Here is a 22,575-nt window from a genome sequence, read left to right on the forward strand (position 1 = left end):
ATCAGGCTTGTCTGCGTATGTCAAGTTTTAACCCCAAGGACACCTCATGGATAACGAGTAAAATTATGCTTTTTGACATTGCACATCTCTCTGTAGGTCATGGTTGGATAAGCTCCATGAAAGCTGACTTCATGTAGATTAGATGGGTCTTTACCTGCCCTTTGCGGGGCTACCTGTGACCATCATGTCTAAATAATACTGCCAGGTTTCATACTTTGGCTGTTAACAGGGATTTATGCAGTGAACACTGCATCAGCATAATGTGTTTTCTGCTCCTCTGAAGTATGCGAGATGCAAGCTGCAGTGCTCTAAGTCACTGTTTGAAATGGCCATGCTCGGCACAGAAGGCTGGGCCTCACCCAGCCAAAAATGTTGTGTGCTCAGTGTTGGCTGTGGGCTGAGGTGGTAGGTGTTTCACATCCGAGCAGAGCAAGCTTCATTTTCCCATTGTGAAGCACCAAGGCTTTTATTATAGGCTCATTAGAGCAGATGCTTTGTGGGTTGGGCAGCCATAAACTAGTTCTTGATTTCTATTACCTTGCTGCTGGTTACGCTGTTGGTGTTCTTGCTGCAGACTGAACTTTGGAGCCAAGCCAATTTGGTGTTTGCACTTCCTTCTTAAGAAGCAAGTTTCCATCATTCTGTTTTTGATATCCCTCACCACAACTTCAACTCCTACTCATCCTTTTTGGCGTGTCTGAAGTTGATCTGTCTGTGGTTATTGCCATGGATCAGCAGCAGGTCTTTTGGGGAAAGGGACTGTCAGAGACATAAAACTTGTCCAGTTATCATATAAATATCTGTATGCTGCTCCAGATTGGAGGGAGTCACTAATACCCAGCTTTCTAACAGGTTCACAGCAAAATGCAACAGCTGGAAGCTGCAAGTTAGTCCTTGACTTCAGGAGTGAGGGAAATTAGCTTCCGTCTTACAGGCCGAAACACCTCCATAACACTTGAGGCCATCAACAGAGGTTCCCTGCAGCTTCTTTGACATATTTCTGTGTCCTGTCCCTTATTGTATAACAGACGCATAGCTCTGAATAGCATGAGTTTGAGCTTCTAAATTTTAAAATTTTGTTTGCTCTCTAGAGTAATATCAGGTGTGTATTTCCATTTCTGGGCTCTGTTTAATTATCTGATTATCACCCATGCATGGATGCCAGCAGTGTCTATTTCTTTTTGCAAAATGCTTGAAGAAATCTGATCATTACCAGACGTCTGTGTTTGTTGATCAAGCTGCAGTAACACGTGCTATACACAATTGGACTTTACTGGGCAAAAAATCTTCAAGAAACAGGTTTCTCCTGTCAAGGGCTAGCATATGTTTCCTAAAACATTTAGGGTGGTGACGCAGTGGAGCAGGTTGCCCAAGGAAATGGTAAATGTTTCATCCCTTGCAGTGTTCAAGGCCAGGTTGGACAGAGCCTTGGGCAAGACGGTGCAGTCCCTGCCCATGGCAGAAGGGTTGGAACTTGATGATCTTTAAGTTCCCTTCCAACCCAAACCATTCTATGATTCAGTAATTCTTAAATCACACAGAATTTCAAAGCATCTGGCTGCTGTTACAGAGCAGGTATCAGAGCTGCTGCTGCACAGACAAAATGCAGCATTGGCCTGGACACATTATTATGAGGAGTTCCATGCTATTTGGCATGTGCAAGGAGAGCTATGCAGAAGATTTTTGTTTTCTGAGTCTGAGGTGCGTACAGAACCATAGCTGGCTGCACAAGTGACACATCTTGCCTAAATCAAGCATTCCTTAGACCGTATATATACTTTTCTATATATACAAACTCCATTGGTTCTATTCACAATTTGGCCTGCAACAAACTTGCAGAGTGATTGACATCTATACAGAAGAGCTTTGAATGTACACAGCTTGCCTGAGTGTATTTTCTTCAAGCCTATCCACCATGCCAGTAAGCAATATTCTAGAGCTAGAGCCAGTGGGAGGACACTGATGTAATGGCATATGTGATTCAGGAACTCCCTGCAATGATGAACTGCCATTTTTATACACCCCTGTGACAACTGTAATGGAGAAAAGCACCATGAGATGACAGAGGTGAGGCTTGAAATGAAAAAAAAAGTATTGTAAAGGGTTAGTTTTGTGATAGCACAATATTGCAGCCTACCAGACACAGCATGTTCTCACATCCCCACAACAAGAAGCCTGTTAGTAATTTTGACCTTCACACTCTGAATATTTCTAGATGTCTGTGTTTCTTAAACATAGCCATATTGCTGATAATGTTTTCCAGTGAACCATGTGTTATTGGTATTAGTACTGCAGCTAGATTAGATGTGCAGAGTTGAAGCTTTTTAAGATAGTGACAGCAAAGCAAGGAACTCCTACTCTCCTCCTCAGACCAAACAAAATCTTAAAGTAGTCTTGCAAGTTCTCTGGTTTTAAATACGCACATAAAGTGCAGCCCTCAAAAATGTTTTCAAAATAGAGATAATTTAAAGAACTAAATCAGATTTTCCTTTACCATTTTCTGTGTTCATAAAAATGGTATTCCCATAATATGAACAGCAGGGGGAAAATAAGCAGTGAAAGAAAATCACCATTAAAGCACTAATCGTGAAGCTGACAAATGTATTTTCATAGTATTGTCTGAGTTCCAAAGATAGCTCTGAAAAAAGGAGGTCAGACTGGAATTGGAGCATTAAAAAAATGTTGGTTAAAGACAGGAAAGGTCACGACTGTTTGCACAGTGCTCTACTTTCTCTGTTAAAAAAAAATACAGTTAAGGAGAGATGATGATTCAGTGCTGGAGGAAAAAAAGCAATGTGTGTGATTGGTGAGCAGAGTCGCCCCATCTATGAAATCATCTACATGCGTGGCTAGATGAACATCTGCTGCATAAAGGCAGCACTGGTTTCAGTATGCCACAAAACAATTTTGCTTTTGCTTGTTTTCTGAGGAACCATGCAGGAAGAATGTATGCTATACCCAAGTAGCTAATAATGTGGCATTTAATAATGACACCAGTGAGCAAGCTTTGCTAATAAAATTCAGTATCTTTGTCTCAAATGTGTTGTTAATTCAACATGATTCAGAAATGGATGAACGGGGGTGGGAAAGTAATCAAGCATACTTGTTTACGTTATTTCCTCTATTCTTTATCAAGAAAACTAAATGCCAGCCTGTGATCAGCTCTGACTCCAGCACACTGTGCATTTGCAATAACTGTTTTAATGGACTGCTTGAACTGATGGCAGAATGAGAAAGATCATCCAATAAATTCAGCATATACATACAATATAAATCTGGCCTGTATTTATCAGTTATTAAGTATGACAGGGAGTAGTAGCTTATCCAGGAAATTCCATATGCTACATGGGCCAGATCCTCAGCTGGTATAAACCAGTTTAGCACCAGTGAAGTATTAGCAGTACAGTAGGGACGATTGTAGCTGCCAAGTTTGATGCTGCATCATTTGTGATATTCTATGCCAATTATTTAACAAGCTTATTAGATATTTGCATCTAATTTGCCTACAGCCAACTTCCTTTTTGTAGGCCTGCACTACTGCAGTGGGATTGGAAATCAGCCCTGCTAAACAAAACCTTCAGCTCAACTACCAAGCAGTCACCACTGGAGGTTTTCATAGCCATGTGCATTTCTGTAGTACCTTCCCTGACAGACCTATACTGCCTCCTCTAGTAATTAAAACTGATGCAACGAATTTGTGTGTAGGGGCTGCAACTGGGAGTCCTTGCATCTTCCATCCCACTCTCCGGCCCCCACCGCAAAATCAGGTGCCTCATAGCAGCCACAAAACATCACTTATGTGTGAGTAGGTTTAACTGTACAGATCCAGGCAAGATTTATGCTGGTAAACTACAGCCAGCCAAAAGACTATAATCAACAATGCTACCAGGCATTTAGTCTTCTAATAGAGCACTAGTAACCTTCAGGAAGATATCAGGAGTTCTTGGGAAGGTTCTTCTGTAGAAGAAATGACTGAGATTTGGGATCCACCACTATGCAGGCACACATTATTTCAGTCACTGTACCCCACCTGCTTCCTAAAAAGTCAGTTCTTTTCAGCCCAGTTACCAACAGCAGTAGGCTGTATGTGTAAATTCACCTCTCTAATGCAATATTTTCATCACAGGAGTATGTCTTAGGATGCTGACCTTTACACATTTTTTTCCTTGACCTGGCTTTGGAATGATAATGCAGAAAGGCATTGCACAGTCCTCGTGTATTCTGCCAGCAGAGGAAGAGGTGGAGAAAACATGCCGTTATCTGCTGGAGACCAGCCCTCCGAATGCAACACCCTTTGGGAGTGCAAATGTTGGGTTTCAGGATTTCCTGGGTTCTTTCCTTGCTTCAGGAGTAAATTATAGTTTAGTGGTCAGAGATACTTTTGGGTTTGGGTTGACTGCAGGAAGCTAAATTCAGGATAATTCCTTTCAATCCATAGATCTTATCACTTGAGATAAAAGATCATGTGCATTAAAATGGAGACTTAAAAATCACTACGCATAGTCTAACCAGCTCAAGGATAAAGACCTGTTTTGCATCATGGCTCTTGACTCTGAGAGGCAGCATGTCAAAGCAGGGCAGAATGAAGCCTACGGTGTTTGAGAAACAACTAACTCCCTCTGTAATCTGACTATAAAATACAAGAACAGGTGCTGGTTTTCTGGTTTGGAGCAGAATCCATTGATTAGGAAGATCATGAAGTGTCCAGTAAGAGAAGAGGTTGTCTTTACAAGCTGTAGTTTCCCAACTTGTATCTCATTACACTTTCTCCTTAGGTTACAGAAAGTGTGGGAAGAGCCCTCTGTCAGCAGAAAGTGAGTGTCTGAGTATCACTTGCAGAAGAGCTAAGGCACACTAGTAATACGAAGGTCATATAGTGCCCACAGTCTCTAGCATGTTTGATGAGCAACCAGGTTTTGTTATACTCCTCAGGGAGCAAGGGCATCACAATCTGACCTAGATAGGAAGCTTGTCTGGAAGGATAACAGAGTGGTGATAACATCGAAGTACAAAAGGTATGAACTAAATGTAATAAAACACATTCTCTGGAATAACTAACTAAAATAAGATGAACACAGCAGAGATCTTCATATCAGAGCAGAGATCAGAGATCTGGTGCTGAGACTGTCTGCTGCCTCAGTTTCTCCCTTAGGAGTTTTCTGAAAGTGTCCCATAAAACCTATGTCTCAGGCAGTGCTCCTTCTTGTCATCTTTTTTAATCCATTTTCCTTTGCTGTGTTAGTTTTCACTGCATCCCTTCTTCTAGCTCTTCATTCATTCAAAAGGCCAATATCAACACATTTTGGCACTTGCTGTGCAAATACATGCTCAGGGTGTGCACAGCATGGTATTAGCAATTCCAGGTCCAGTGCTGCCATTAGCTCTCTCAGTGCAGATATCAAATTGCAATACATAATCTTAATGCAAAGCTGTCAACTGGTTATTTCATTATACCTACTGTATCGTATTCCCAGGACAAAACTATATTAACAATAGAGTTAAGACAGAGAGCATAGATTAAAAATGTAGACAAATTAAGCATTACACAAGTCTTGAAATTATCTTCCAGACAGATATTAGAAACCCTTAAGATTCAAAGTTCAATCTATAATAATAGATATTCACAGTAAGGTCATTGAGACAACCTCAACTGTGACAAGTAGTGGCAGTTCACAATAAACAAGTAAGTTAGCCTTACAGCACCAACAGCTGCAGTATCATGAAGCATTTCTACAGATTTAAAATAGTTTTTTTCTTCTTCATGCTCTCTTTATAGTGAACTTATATATGAACAGTAAACACATGTAGCTTTGTTTAACAGCGTATGAGGTATGGCTATCTTCTAAGAGTTGAAGATGCAGGAAAAATGACTGTTATGTTGGGAATACAAGCAGCTTTGAACAAAAATCATGTGTCTTAATACTAAGAAACTCCAAAAAGTTGAGTGTCAGCTTTAATAAAAATCAGGTCACCTGCTCTTTTAACACAAATATTTTGTCTTGCATTTACAGAGTTCATGCCGATAAAATAACAGACATCCTTAGCATGTAATTACAGGTTCTACTACCTACAGTGTAAATAGTGTGTCCTTTAAAAACAGTTACTGGCATATAGCTAATTAATGAAATTATTCAGGGTTATTGTCCACATACCAGCAATATTCACTACAGAACAGTTTACATTCAGGTTTAACCAGTTTGCAGCCCCACTGGCTTGCCACATTATTTTCCATGATAATGCTTTTATCTGGCTTAAGAAAAATGCATTTTAAAGAAAAAAAGCTATAGTACAATATAAGGCTGGAAATAAACAACACTGTGGGCAAAATCCAGCCTTAGCATCATGAAGATGTGTGCAGCTACAAGGAAAGCCTGTAGCCCATCAGGCTGCAGGCAGAAAGGGTGACAGCAGCTCTTGGGGAAAGGGGAGGATGTGTGCTTGGCAGCATGCTTTGAGAAGCTGCATATGATCTCCCTCTGCATCTTGTTTGGAAATGAAACATCAGCTGAAAGGAGCTGGGAGCTTCCCCCGCAACCTAGCACCCAGGGGAGTCCAGGGCTAGAAAAGGACCCTGTTCCTGCGTGTGTTGCTCTGCCCTGTCTCTCTCTTCCTGTGTTCAGATTGGCAGTTTTTTCTCCCTTCACACCCAAGCTCCAGTAATGTGAGCTGAGGTTACACTGTTGACTCTAGAACTGTATTTCATTTGTTTGCATTGGTTTAAGCAAATTCCTCATAATCACTTGATGTCATTGAAGCATATAGTTGTGGGCCACCTGGGTGTAAACAGGTAGGTACAGCACCAGAAGTGTTCAAGGAACTGCCTTCACTTACACCGAAGGCTGAATTTGGTCCAGTATTTTTGCACGGAAAAGCAATGTGTAATGTTACTGCGACACATTTTCCCTGGCGCTGTCTCACTGTTGTTGGCACAGACACAACTCTTTGATATTGAGTAGGTGAGTGATTTTTCTTGCTGGCTTTCTATCTATAAGCTTGACTCCCAGTAATATTTGCTAGTTGCCATCAGTACAGCAGCTTTTAAGTTTCATTTCAGTCATAGGCTAGCCATTAAAACAAAGCTAGATGTGGTGCCTGTCCTGACAAGTCATGATACTCTGTGGTGATGCACTTCTGCGTCATCTCACAATGACGGTGTGTGCCATGAGGAAGAAAAGCAAGGGGGAGTAGGCTTATGTCTGTATTTAGCAGAAAGCACAAACACGCATTTCTGTCTTCATTCCTGTGAACAAAATCCATCCACAGCTCCCCAGAACATACTGTGACACTGCAGAGCAGTCAATAGAATTTGTTGGGGGAGGCTGCACTTTGGCATGGGAAAGGAAAAAGGTGAACAGTGATGAAACATCAGATTTTACCTCTTACATCTTAAAAACTTTAGGACATTAAAGGGGGATAGTTTCATACCAACAACTATCCATAAACCACAGGAAGCAACATGTACCTTAAATGCAGCTTGTCAGCTGCAAGGTATTTTCTATCAAAACATCAACAAATGTGATTCAGCCTGTAGGGCTGACTGTACAAATCCTATGTAATTTATTGCCTCCCTTCTTCTCTATGCTGACGCATTAGTCTGCTGATTTACAACAGAGTATTGCAAACGCAATGCCTCCTTTAGTGCCTAATAATAGAAACAGTATTCTAATAGTATCAGAAATAATATTTTAATCAAAATGGGGGAGCTGATTTAGAAAGGTGAGGTGTTTTCCACCTATGGAGAAGAATGTGTCTCACCAACAAGAAGGGTTGGTGCAGGAGAAACAGGGAGGATATTTGGCTCCACATGTACACATGCTTTGCTGGATGTGCAGTTTCACACCACAGCCAAATGAATGCAACTGGGAGGTTTGTTCAAATGAGCTCCTGCTCCTTGTCCTCCCGTACACATTTGTTCTCTTGCTCCTGCTTATACCCCATGTTGCTCTCAGGAGTTGCCTGGCTGGCCACTGAGCAGCTAGGACACATGGTGGATTAGCCCCTGTGCTGGTTCAGTGAACTGATGCAATGCACCCTTTGGGAGAAAGATCACTGGATCTTATGTACGTCTTACACCTGTGTGTGTGCCAGAGCTCCAGCCCGCTCTCTGGCTCCACCTCAGAGACCTGACAGATGAAGCACCTTGCAATTCTGTTCCATCCCAGGCAGCCGCAAAGTCTAGCTAGCTGCTTACAAAGTGCTTTGGAAATACATGGAACAACAGGAGTTCTCCCAAGTGCAGTTAGTATGATCAGTAACTTTCACCTTCTCAGAAGTAGCACAAATGGCCTAGGCTTACCTACCAGCCAGATGCTGAAGGAGGAGAGTGCTGAGCATGGGCTGAAAAGCAGTGACAGGGCACATTCAGGAGCCATGGGGCAGTTGCAGTTACAATGAACCTCACTTAAAGCCAAAGAGCTGCCCTGCATCTGTGGGGTTGACAATCAATCAGCTATTCCCAGCCCTTGATAAATTAATTTAAACAAATGCAGCTAATTTTGTAATTTAAAGTGACGGTGTTGATGTTACACCCAGTGCGGCTTTTCTTTGAAAGCTGCCCATCAGCTTGCCCTACTTTCTGAAGGTTGTGGGGATGCTGTAATGAAAGGGATGCAAATAGTTCATAATACTAGCACAGCTTTATAAAAGCACAATTTCTGAAAATTGCCAATCACCACTCAGGGCCTGTTATTGTGAGCAGCACTTGGGGCCTGCAGCACCAGGAATGCCACTGCTGCTTTTGCTCCTTCGCATGACTTGTTTGTCCTGTATCTTCCATGTCCAGAATGTTCTTCACAGGTCAGATTTTAATCTTGGGTGAATTGTAAGCAGCACCATGTACCTGGAAATGTCTGTGGAGATACATGATCATGCATGCTGTGCGCCCAAGATTAGAGCTTTGGCGCGGCACCAAGAGTTAGGAAACCAGACCCCACCCACGGGTTAAGAAACTTGCTTACATTTGTTGTGTACTATTTTAAACATAAGAACAAAGAGGAAAACACTCTGCGCTGATCCTTGCTGATGTGGAAAGTCAGACTAAGACACCTGTTTATGTTTCACAATGTTGAGGAATATCTATTACTTCAGGACGACAGCCTCTCTGAGCCTGTTGTGCAATGGGGATTTACAAGAACTTCTGCAAACTTACCCTCTTAGGTACGAAATGAACTTAAGCCTGCCCATGTTTACTACACGAAGTTCATTTTAGCACTAAAACAGTTTGTGGCACTGTTTGTCCTCTACTAGTTTCACACCCTTCAGCAAGTGGCACACCACATGGTAGCCCTGGCAGCAAAGGGGATGGTCTTTGAACCAAGAGTGGGGTCTCTTTCTGCAGGATTTGTCCACAGTTTATTTTTTTTAATATTTTTCAGAAGAGAGCAAAATAAAGCAAATCAAGACTCAGAGTTTCCAGAAATGCTGTTTGAATGAGGCAGACACTTTGTAGTATCCCCTGTCATGTCAGAGGCTATGGGAAGGGGGCTCCTGTGGTGATTCTGGTGGTGCCAGGTTGCTCAGAGGCAGCCAATGGGGTCCAAGGAGGTGGCCTGTGAATGGGCCGCTCTCAGTGTGGTCACCAGAGCCTGCTGGGGCCTCTGCCTCTGAATCACAGGGAGCTCAGCCACAGTTCAGGCACCTCTCCAACACAGCCTAGAACAGCAGACAGGGTGAACCCCATCCTGCCCGAGGGAGGTTCCCAGGATGCAAACAGCGGTCAGGGCCTCTACTCAAGTCAGCGTTGAGAGCAAGCCAGATGCCCAACTTTGAAAGGTTTCTGGGCAAAGCAACATTGAGCCCTTGTAAAATTAGGTGCTGAAGTTGGGCTCTTACAGCAACAATTAGTTGCTTACAAAAGTGACCTGATTTTTCAAATGTGCTAAACATCTGACAGTTCCCATGGACTCCAATTAGGGCTGCTGACTGCTCAGCAGTTTTGGAAATCAGACCATTTCTTTGGATGCCTAAATACGGGCCTGGGGACACTGGCTCTAGCCAGTCCAACATACAGATTCTGGTCATACTGTTTCTGCAGTAAAGGCAACCCCAAATTAAGGTTAGCAGAGTTAGAAGTCATTTTAGAAAAGCAACCTGACTGCACTTTGAAAATCTGTCTGGTCTGCTGACATTATTAATAAATAAAATAGAAATTTGTGTATTGTTTGTCAATAATCATCTGTGAGATAAAAGAAGAATGCACATGTACTTCATCCTTTGGTATCTGCCATTCTGCTTGAACTTGGAGAGAAGCTGCAGAACACCATAAACTGGTTTTGGAAGACTGTCCATTTAATATACATTCCAGATGCCCATCACAAAGTACAATGTACTTTACCACAGGGAAAGACTTGGACTCCCTTTCATCAAAAGGAAAAGAGAACAGCGATAAATAAAAGGACTGTAGTCAGTGATGAAACTTGTTCTGCAAGACTTCCTTCCCTCTGCCCCTCCTCCTTGTCCTCCACGGGGAGAAATACTTGGGTGACAGTTACAAAATACTTTTCATTCCCCTTCAAACTTAGTCAAAGGAAGCTTTTGTTTGCTATCAGTAATGTTTAATAGTCATCTAGGGACTGTAGTGACAGGACAAGGGGTAACAGGTTCAAACTTAAGCAGGGGAAGTTTAGGTTGGATATAAGGAGGAAGTTCTTTACTGTTAGGGTGGTGAGGCACTGGAATGGGTTGCCCAGGGAGGTTGTGAGTGCTCTGTCCCTGGCAGTGTTCAAGGCCAGGTTGGACAAAGCCTTGGGTGGCATGATTTAGTGTGAGGCATCCCTGCCCATGGCAGGGGGGTTGGAACTAGATGATCTTAAGGTCTTTTCCAACCCTAACGATTCTATGATTCTATGATTCTGTCTAACAGTCAAGTTAGCCAGGAGTGAAAGTGCGCAGTGCAATCTGAGTTTGCTCAGGTTCCTTGTAGCACTGGTGTGGGTTAGACAAGCTCTGTTAGAGATATTCATACATGTGTCCCTTTAGCAAGCCTTACCTCTTGACTTCCCACCCACTCTGCCAGCTCTCTCACCACTGACTGTTTAATGTGCCTCTCCGCTAAACTGGAAATATTAAGACAGGGTTGTGAGCCAATGCAAGTTGTCTGAACTGTGACAGAAAAGTGCTCTTGCTAGAGTACTTGGCTTAAGCTTCTGTATTTGGGCCCCCAAAATAGGCATGCTTGGCAGGTTTGATATTAAATGAATTACTAATATTGGCTTTCAGCAAATTTCCTGCTAGGCTTTTACACTGATTTATTCTGCTGGCAAGACTTTTCTAAGTTCTGAAAACATATTTAGATGTTATCACTAACTTATGTAACACAGAGAGCATGGCAAGTAGTGTGGAAAGGGAGCTAATTTTCGTTTGTATAGCTGATAGAATCACGTAACTATATGTTTGCCCATGGCTTGTTTGCATGCTGATTCCTGTCCCTGTAATTTTAATGTAATTATGTAGAATCTTCACCATGACTCACATAGGAAACTTCAAAGACAATGAACTTCATTCATTTGTGCGCTATGTGTTTCCCAAATTTAAACAGAAAGTTATCATCACAGCATCCCCCAAAGGGGGAGTCCAAGTGATAATAGTTGCCTTCCCTTTCCCAGTAAGTACTGCTCAGAGTATTAAGTAACTTTCTTATGGACATTCCAAAGAGAGTAATGTATAACCTACGCCTTCACAGAAGGCAAAGAAATCCTTGCTTGCCTCCTGTAATGTATTTCTGCTGAACACAGACAACTCATTCTTAAACATATTTACTTTGGGGTGACAGAGGCATCTCAGTCTGTAATAGCAGTTTCACATAAATATCATTTTGCTCAGGAGAGCTTTTCCTGTGGTAGTGGAGGTAATGCTTAATGTAACACTATTTCTCTCTCTCTTCTATTTTCATTCCCCCTAAATGTCTGAACACTAATTCCCCATTTTCTGGTGTATATTTCTTCTAAATGAATAGAAGAAGCAATAGTACGCTGGGGCTGGCTGGTATAAAGCTGTGTTCTTTGAGGAAAACCCTGTCACTGAGGTTTTTGATCCTCAGGATGAAAGTGTCTGGGCATTCTGCAGAAGAGCCAGCTATATGGGCTGTCCAGGATCTTGACTGTGAGAAGTTTGAAGAAACCTCTGGTTGTACACACTGGAGAATGAGAAGATATTTCTTGCAGTGTTATGTGGGTCTTACTGCTCAAGAATATGAGAATTTCTGTTTTTTTTTCTTCTGGTCCCTGTCTCATCAGTGCACCAAGGAGTTGCGTTTGGAATTTTATTTGGTTTTCCTCATTACTGATGGGTAAGGGAATTTTTACTTTTTAATCAGCAAAAACAGAGAATGCCCACCTTCACAAGACATCAAGAAATCAGGCTGCAGATCCGGAAGATCTCAGCAGTGCTATGCATACTCCTGTGATGTTTAACAGATGTGATGCTTTCATCAACAATGGGATGTTCTCAGGTAGGCGGCAAACTTTAGAGACAGAGCTGCGAACACCTAAGTTTAAAAGGCACCTTCACTCCTTGAACTACCCTCACTTCCTTCTCATCTGTCCCTACTTCCACCCTGAATCCCACCACAGTTCTGTTGGCTCAAAGGAGGCCACAGCTGGTGCAAATTTCCAGCAAGAAAGGAATAGAGAGGTACGGGGGGCAAGTATGGGGTAATCTTGTGTGTACAGGAAATATCATATCCCAGCTTTGCGTGGAGGCCTTGAAAACATATTAATGGAAAAATTATTGCTTGTCTGACTTCTGCATAGACCAATGTATGTAACTTTAATGAATATGTTAATTAAATATAATTCCAATTACTGACTGTTTAGAAATAATAAGATCAATGAAACTCATCCCAATGAAATATTCCTAACATTTGGCATATAATTTCTCTGCAGATTATACATGTATTACCCACAGAAAGCCCACCTGAATACTGTTCTTCTAAAAGATGACAAAGTTAAGCATTCAGGATTTAGGAAATCCCAGCATTAAGGCTGTCTATGCAACCTTACTTCAACCTCTGTTGTACATATGTATTGTCCTGATGTATGGTGACACAGTCACCCAGAGGTTTCTTCTCACAAGACCTCTGCCTCATTAAATTACTTAGGAAAGGCAGTGCCCTGTAGATGTTTAATATTTCATTATTTCCTTGTTCAATACACTGTTGCCTAATGCGTTATTCATTGAACACTATTCAAGTCTGCTTTCAAAAAAGAATATAAAATTTCCTTAAGGGCTTTCTGTGGTGCTTACCATAATAGTGTTATACTGATGATACACAAATGTTAATGAATCGTTTCACAGATCAAGAAGAGAGGCACAGACAGTCAAAGTTGGTAAGCAATTTCAAATGTTTGCAACCTGTTTCTTATAATTATTTAGTATTGTATTTCCAGAGCTTGTCTTCCACTAACTACAGCTTCAGCTGTGAGCATTCAGCATTTCTGCAACATGGTTCTACTGCCACAAGTCAGAAAACCAGGAAATAAAATAGAGGCCAGGCTTGGAAAGTCACCTGGAAGTCACCTAGATAGGGCTGCCTTCTGCAACAAGCCAAGTTTACAAAACTGGTCTGAACCAGTCCTGAATTGACTCTCGCATCATAAAAATTCCAGTCTGGGCTTAGAGAAAATGTTTCCCAAAACCAGAATGTGCACAGGAGTGTCTTGATATTGATAGATTGGTGTTTTGTGACAAAAACATTGCATAGAAAAATTTCCAAACAGCTTCTGTTGCAGCAAAGACGCCAGGAAACCAAATTAAGGTTGCCCCAGCAACATTCAGTTTTTGCTATTTCTTATTTTTTTGAGTGCATCATTAGTAATAATCTTTTACCAGTGTGTGTGAGCAATCTAGTTCCATATCGGTGAATGCATGTGTCTTCATTTGTACATATGCACATAGACATAGATGTGCTTGGACTCAGTGCTACATCGACTGTCAGTACCCTTACTTTTGTTTGTGAACTGTGATTAAGCAAGCTAGAAATAGTATATAAACAAACAGATAATCTGCTACTTCTGACTTTTTTTTAAACAATGACTTGAATCTGCCTGAAGCTTTAGCTTGCACTGGAAGATCTGTTTGTTGGTGATTTTCACAGCTATATAGAACTATAAAGACAATAAATAAATTTTAAAAATATTTCTGTATTTTTTGTTGCTGTATTATTTACATCTCTAGACAGGTTTCTGACTCATTCAGGAAGGATATTATGCAGGGGGGTGGTAGGAGAGAGGGAAGACTTTGTAATGGGAATAGATTTACCATAGATGTTATTCAGAAATACTTTTACCATAGATGTTATTCAGAAAGAATTTTAATAAACCCACCAATTGTATTACATCAGTGCATCCTCTTAAATCCCATGGAGATTTTCCAAAACAGAACTAAGCCGTTTGCCTCAAACATCTTATCTATTTCTGTCACTACACAAATCCCCTAAATATTTCAGTCACTGCGAGGCCAACTGAAATGGTAAATTACCTCCTATACTAAAGGGAAAACTGTTGAATAGTGCAGGGGTTTGATCCTGCTGAAAATGAGGCTTCTGGGATTGAAGACAACTGCAGGAAAACCAGAATTATAAGCAGTATCATCCCCATTCAGCAATTACATTGTTGCCTATTGGTAACATTCCTTTATACTTCTCCTTGCTTTTCATTTGTCTGATGAGACATTCTGCTATTTTCCTAAGAGCATGTTGAAAGAGAACTGACAAAGGATAACCTCACTTATTATTCTTTGAAATGGAAGTGTTTGCAGACAGGTCACCAGAGGCTACTGCAGCTTTTGGAAAAGCTGACGATAATACAGTGAAAGCATTTCTGAAACCTAAGGCTGCCAATACTGTACTTTTACTGCTCTATTTTAGTGTCAAACGCTTTTCTTAGTGCCCCTTAGCTATTTCTGGAAACAGGTACTTTTTGTTAGACAGATGGTTTAACCTGGGAATAAAGCTAGCAGCAAGAGGGGACAAACCCAAGTGACTCAAATAGGGTTCAAGTTCACTTACAAACTTATTCATAAAATTCTACAATGAAAGACAAATCCAAAGAACAATTAGCTGCTGCCACTACAGCAACTGTCTTTCTAACAAAACCACCAGAGCATTAGCTGTGATACTAGGAACTGACAATTCGTAATGACGACATCAGCCTACAAAGGGAAAGCAGAAAGAAATGCATAGAAAGTATTATTATCCTCCCTTATTTGCTAGGATTATTATTTGCGGTTTGTGGTGCCATCACTCTTGTGATGCAGACATTCAGTTGTAAGCTTTGCCACTGGCTTTTTCTAAAGACATCCTTATTGGGAAAGAACAAAAGGATTCTATTTTTAGCAAAAATCCTGAGTTTTGTGGCTTTTCCACAACCTTTATTGGCAATTCTGAAGTTTAAGGGCAAGTCAGGAAGCAAATGACATCTTTATTGATGGAGAGCAGACTCCAAAACACATACCGGTAATTCTGATGTCTTTTTAGAGCACCCATGGTTGCATATTTTTAAGTACTGAAGGGACATTTCAGTCATAAAAGGCTGATTGATCTTTTCAAATTTGACCTTATTTACATGAGTAAACAGGTTGCTGGAAACTCAGAGTAAAACTTGCTCTGCTCCCGAATTACATAGGGCACCTTCAGGAAAAAACTGGGCATACATCTTGCTGTATGCCAGCAAATGCACACTGTTAGCACAACCCCATCCCAAGGCCTTGGAAAGGACCCAGGGCTCTGAACTCCTCAGAAATCAAAACTGCCTCGATACCACACTAGCATTGGCATGAACGTATCTTCCCCTGACAGCCTTCGGGACAACTCCAAGTCAACCTCTCTCACACTGAACATCTCTTGCTCCCCTTCTCATTTCTCCATCCTTCCCCTTGCCCCACCAGCACCAGCCTTCCTCTGTACACAGAATAGTGTATTGCCTTCCTCTAGAACACAGAGAATTTGGGAATCTTCCCTCTTACATCAGGGGGGCATCTCCTCCTGATCCGAACAGCCCCCCCACCTGGCTTGCTGCAATGCCCCTGCTCAGGACAAATGCATGCCTCATGGCTGTTCTGCTTCCTGGTCCTGCAACAAAATTGCTCAGTTTGCCAGCATGGTTACACCTTAAGAGCAAGCAGCATGGTCAAGATGCCTGATTGAACACAGGTGTCTGCTTAGCATCTAGATTTTAAGATGCGGATACAGCTCCACTAGCAGAAATGTGTACTGACTGTGAACTGCCTATGGTGCATGGACTCAGAAAACTCCCTGCTAGGCTTTTTAAGAGGCTTGTGTATTTATATGCCTCCAAGAAGGAAGTTCAAAAAATCAAAACAGTTTTCTGTCATACAAAGATGACATAATAATACCATTCTTTTTTCCTGTTATGAATCAAAACTTATTCTCAGGAGGATGGGGAAGGGAGCCTTCATCTCTCTTTATCTGGAACTTTGTTGAAGGCTGACATCAAAATACAATTATATGGGTTGGACACATTTTTTTTCCTGCAAGAGGTCAGAAAGGTGAAGTCCCAATTTCCTCTGCCTTCCCTGTGGATAAAGGCCATAGCATATTTCTGCTGAGCAGCACTGGGAATGTTTACACTTTTCTTGGGAAACATCTTTCTTTCTTTTCTTTAAACAATTTATGACATTTTCTGGAAAGCAAGGGCAGCAGCAGTACATTCAGACCAACTTAAAAAGCCAGAGGTTCACACCCACCTCTGGATGGAAGTTTTCCAGCTGACAGTGTTGAACCAAAGTCAAAGAGGGAGTTCTAACCCCAAGTTTGGTTTTGTGCGGTTTTCAATTGTTTGGGAAGCAGTGGCAGCCTCTTTTCAATTAGAACCTGAGGAGAAGATGAGGATGAGGAAGTGATGTGATTTCCATGCAACCTGTTTGCATCTGCAGACACGCTCACTGTTTTACAGGCATGTGGCTCCATCTGCAACATCCCAGGTACAGCACTCAAGGACTGCTCCTGGTCTGTGCAGGTCAAGAGAAGGAAAGAGGCAGGTCTGATGCTGCAATGAGCGCACACTCCCCATGAGTAAGGGTTGCCCAGTGACCTCCCTTCTCCTTCTGACATGGCAGGACTCTGCAGCCTTCCTGCCATAGGGCTCTGTCTCAATGCTGTAGATGAGCCACACTCCTGGAAAGCAATGCTGGAACTATTAGAAGAGGCAAGGGTGTTGTTGCCAGGTAGTGCTCAAAGCTACTTCAATCCTTTATGGAAAAATATGATGCTTAAAAGAAAAAGTGCACTGTACGTGTATGCAAAGAGCTAACTGAAGTTAGCAATAAAAGAAGGATTAGCTGATCTGTGTAGTATTTACTGAATTCTCCCAGCTATGATATACAGTTTCCTTGAATTTAATATCTTACTTGCATCTACCATTTCTTTGGGCACAAAAAGAGAATGCAAGACTGCCATATCCCCTGGTATGCAGGCTGCCATCAGCTGCCATCTAACCCTTATAATACAGAACAGTTCTTACATATGGGAGAAATGAAGACAGACGTGATTAATACTTGAAGCTGTTCACTGGTTTCTGTCCTCTTGGCAGAGGCTGTAGCAGCAGTTATCAGATTGGTGACAACCTTCTTATATCAAGGTTTGCACAATCAAAATTCCCCAAAGTATGGTGCAATCTACAAAACTTCTAGAAGGCCCATTTGGACCACTGATTTCTGATGTTACACATTTCTGATGTTCATTTGGCTAATCTGTTTTAAAATGAAAGCATTCATGTTTGATTTTATTTTCCACAGGATTGTTAGCAGTTAAGACAACTGTTTTCTCTCTATGGGCTCTGAAACACTAGAAGAAAATCTCAACCTCAGTAATGTTCATTCTAGTGCCACTTTCTAATCAAAGATTTAAAACCACTTTGCAAAGCACTAATGAAACAGCCAAAACTCACAACACTATTTTGAGCTCAATAGGATTCACTCTTACTTATTCTGATACTTCCTTTCCTCATGAAGAAGAGGAGACACCACAGTTATAAGTAATTAGCACAGATTTTGCAGCCCAGGACACTAGAATGTTTTCTGTGACCAAACATTGCCTAAAATGCAATGCTGCTATGCTTCAGATACCATAACTCATACTCACTTGTCCATGAATTAACTGTAACTTATTCCTGATAATTACCACTTGCTCACAGGTTCCAAACTACAGACGTATAGAACTAGGTGTGGCTCCATCTCAGTTTATTCATGCCGAGTTCCTCTCCACTTCAGAATAAAGCCCAGACTGTTATTTTTAGACAACAACCAACAACATAAGTCAAATATTCTATAACCACACAGATGTCATTAAAAATGGCTCTTCAACTATGTGATTAGTGACTGATGAACCTACCAAAACAATTAAAATACATAAAAAAGCTGGACAAAACTGTTCAGGAACATCAAAATGTAATGAAAGCAAGTCTCTCATCCAATTAACACAGAGATATTTCTTTGGAAAAATAATAAAACAAACCCGATGGTTTAGAAAGGAACAATTGCAGCTGAGAATTCAAAAATACAACAACAAAAATAACAGCACAAGAACCAAGTTGTCTAACACTAAGGCCATCAGACTAAACACACACACTGCATGAAGACTATATTTCCACTGGGAGAAATAGCTATTTACATCACTCTTGATGGAGAAAATCCCCCCCAAGTTAGATGTAGCAGCTTAGACAGGAGACACAAATTCTGCATCAGGAAATTAGCCAGGTAATTAAGTAGTTGACAACAAGAAAAAAAGCTACAGGCACAGATGGATTCCCAGCTGAGATTTTTAAGCTTTTGTAAGTAATATTTTCTCCTAAGCTGTTTAGAATCTTTAATGATGTTTCTAAGTGAAGGGCAGTTAAAATTGAATGAATCTGATTGAAATATTGTCACCTTTAATGAAGACAAACCAGTAAGTCTCTTGCCATTTGCCATGCCGTTTCAATATCAAAAATGCCTTCAAATAATTTGGCAAACAGATTGGAAAACTGCATAAAGCTCTCGATTAGCAGAGATCAAGTTGGCTTCAGTACTGGCAGGTGGATAACATCTGGTAGCTTGTGGATTGAGTCATTAAAGGAATGAAAGTGACATCATCAAATGCTGTAAAAGTTTTTGTTATGGTCAATGAGGATAACTGTTATAAGCATGACAGATAATGTAGGAGAAGCAGATCTGAACAATTGAAACAGTGAGATCAGGCCAGCCATTTTGCATGAAGTAAGAATCTGTACACTTTTGAAGGAATGTGTAGGCAACAGTGACTTCTCCCTTCCACTTCTGCTTTTCAGCCTGTTAGGAAAAGACAAGTACAGCAGATCCAGATAGCAATAAATGAGGAAACAGCAATAATTAACTAAGCCAGAAGATGCAGGTGGAGCAGGTAGGTTAAATTAAAGTTTTGAAAAATCTACTGACAGATATTTACTGATAGCTGACAGAAAGATTAACACTGAAGAATAAGCAAGATGCCTTTTTTAGAGTACTAGCAAAAGATGTAAATATGTCCCTGCCTGGCTAAACTGCTAAACACTGACATGGCTAAACTGCTCCAGATTGGTTTATGCTGATGTTACCCAAGACACAAAATCACATTGGTGACTAACTTGGTGACTAACTTAGTGTCTAACTAGTAAGTACATCTTGGCTGGGTGCAGCCAGTATTGTCTCCATGAACATATGTTTTGCCTGCTCATATTCCCAAATATTTTTAAGAGACAAAAATAGTTTTCAGAAGTGCAGAATTGGTGAAAAAAAACACCAAACATTTGGTAAGACATCAAGGACTCTCTGGTCACCTTGCTTTAACAAGCAACAGAATGCATCTGTGGGATTTTCAAGATGTTCCCAGAATCTGTTGGAGAGAGCCAGGTGGGCAGTGATGCTGAGATGCCATCAACTGCTTCAGACACATTACGACTACTTACTTCAGACACATTACTTCTACTTACTTCATGAGTGACATAATTCACCACTAAGTTTACACAACACGTACCCTAGAGACCTTAACTTCAGTTCTTCTGAACTCGTGTATCTCAGGCCAGGTACAGATAGTGCAGCTCTGTTATTCTGGTACAGAAAGTACTAAAATATTTCATATAGAACACTCATTATTAACTATACAGAGGAGCCCAATGGAGTTAGGTGTCTAGATCCCATGAACTTTTCTGCCTTACTTGAATAATCTCTAAAAGTTCCAGCAACCTGTAGGTTGAAAATTACTTTGTTTTCCTAGCTTTGTTTATTACGTTGCATTTCAAACCCTTCAGTTGAAATTCCACTTGAAATTAAAGAACTTTAAAGTCATTCTTTCAACATTTTAAAAATATTTAATGTTAAAACACAAACATGATATTAGCTACAGTTCAGTAATTTCCTAAACAAAAGTATCAGCATCAATATAATGAAGAATTTTTATTAAAACAGGAAAGAAAAGCCTCAGAGTAAACTCTTCTACCTTGTTTTATTTTGTTGTGGTTTGTGCTTTTTGTTTGTTTTTTCTTAAAAATTTTTTTTTGGATCAAGGTGTAAGAGACAAACACAGAAGGAGAAACACAGAAAATCTTGCTTTTTACTTTGACCACAGGGTCCAGCAACCTCTTCAACAGCTTCCAGTTCCCAAACAATTTTAGGCCTTCTTTTTGTCTTTAAATAGGAAAAAGCAGGCCTTCAAAGAACAAGAGAATTAACTGAAGGAAGGAAAGTCATTGGACTTTGAGGTATCACAAAGCATTTATAGAAATATATTTTGAAAAAAGTTGTTATTTCATGCCTCTGAGAAAGGGTAGAATTTTCAGGCCCCAAGCAGAGACAAAGAGGTAATAATTAATTCTATGAAAGGTCTAAGGGCATAATTTCAAAACACAGCAGTGAGCTTAATAAGCCTGATACAAAAGACAAAAGTTAATTACATGAGTAAGTAGGGGAAAGACTTCTCCTAAGGAAATTCCCATTGTGTTTCGGTCCCCTAAATTGAAGGAGGGTGCCTTTTCTGATGATTTTTTCTGGTGGCAAAAGAAAATCATTAAAAGTTAGTAATTCAGAAGTAACACAATTCCTTCTTTCAGGATCATTTACAGAGGTGTATCACTGGCTACCGGAGAGAATGTGGGTTGAAAGATAACTTCATGCAGATATGGTAGACTCAACCAGAACATATGGACATTAATTTGATGTTTAAAATTACATAATATTGGATAAAAGGTGAAATTACCACTTCCTACATTAGTACTATAACAAGACTTATGAATATATGCCATAAAAAGAAATGCCTTTAGCACAAAAATGTGAGTAATAAGCCTAATTTTATTAATTCTGTTCAGTTATAGTGCATATTTGAGACCTGGTTACATAGATAGCAACTTCAAAGCTTTCTTCTATAGAAACAAAAAATTAGAGCCATACAGACTTCCTTCGATATTTTGATGAGACAGTCACAAGTGGAGCATATGGAATTAGTTTGCATTAAGAGAAGAAATATGTTCAGTATACCAAGAAGTGATCTATCCTGCAACTGAATGAGCAGTGCATGTAAACACATGGAATATCATGTTGACATCCACACTACCTAAACCTTTAAGCAAGTATTAAGACACAGATTGAGCTGACTCAAAAAAGTCATAGTCCAGGACTATGCTGGAGTATCCTACACTAGTTTGAAAATGGGCTGCCAAGAGCACACCAAGCACCCAAGAGAAATCTGTTTTATTTTTTTTAATATTTTTACTGGTACAAGCTATAATATTTTGTTCTTTTACTTCTGTCTTGCAATTTTGTTAAAGAACGTTGAAGATATAAGAAAGATGCAGGAAAAAGAAAAAACAGGTCAAATACTGAACAGACATACATTAAAAAAATCCACTGGTGTTCTACAACCAATGTTTCTTATTTTTCCTCTGTGAGACACAGCTTTGTCTTCTGAATAAAATTATTTGTATTTGTTTCACTTTTGGCTGACAATTTGTAGTGCACCCAAAGAATTCGAGCACATTCATCAGGCAGAATGTGTATTTCAGGCATCCCTGCAGCTTGTACTTTCTCCACTGAAATATTTCTAAGTGTTTATAACCCTGGACTTACTCAATGTTTTCACCTTCCTCAGCTCAAAAAATATTTTAAAATGTGGTAGAAGACAACATGAAATGCAGAAGCAGATCAGAAGGAATTTTACTGACAAAATCATTCTGTCATTCACACAGCCTAATATGCTACCAAAAGGGGTTCAGAAATGGAATAAATTGGTAGTAAATGTCCTTGTGATTCAAAGATCAAGATTTTAAAAATTAACTTTTGATTAAACCAGCATTCACAAACCTCCTTTCTCACAAATCACACTTAAGTGTGATGTGCAAGGGTTTTTATAGCTTTTTCTTATTTGTAGGCTCCATTAGGAAGAGTGGATTGGAAAGACAAAAGCATCACAGGCACATCTGCATACAAACAGCAAAACAGCAAATGCTGCAGCTGTGCTGATTCTCTGCCTGTATGCCAGAAACACTCCTGGCCAGCCATAAACTTTACAGACTGTGACACAAACCACACCAGCTACTCTTTAAAACTTTTAAATAAGCACTGTGATTTTTTGTC

The 22,575-nt window shown here is 40.4% G+C and overlaps 1 long non-coding RNA gene across 1 annotated transcript; it reads right to left on the reverse strand.

Moving 5' to 3' along the window:
* Positions 1 to 14,309: 14,309 nt before the first annotated feature.
* On the reverse strand, positions 14,310 to 17,173 carry LOC133270833 (uncharacterized). The gene is made up of 3 exons (XR_009743931.1): positions 16,901 to 17,173; positions 16,702 to 16,828; positions 14,310 to 15,147 (listed from the first exon to the last, which is right to left on the reverse strand). It is a non-coding gene; the product is annotated as an uncharacterized LOC133270833 (long non-coding RNA).
* Between the last annotated feature and the right edge of the window lie 5,402 nt (positions 17,174 to 22,575).

This window comes from Pezoporus flaviventris, unplaced genomic scaffold (genome assembly GCF_033815535.1).
Source record: "Pezoporus flaviventris isolate CSIRO_AGI_PZ_B2104156 unplaced genomic scaffold, CSIRO_AGI_Pfla_v1 ptg000022l, whole genome shotgun sequence".
NCBI lineage: Eukaryota > Metazoa > Chordata > Aves > Psittaciformes > Psittacidae > Pezoporus > Pezoporus flaviventris.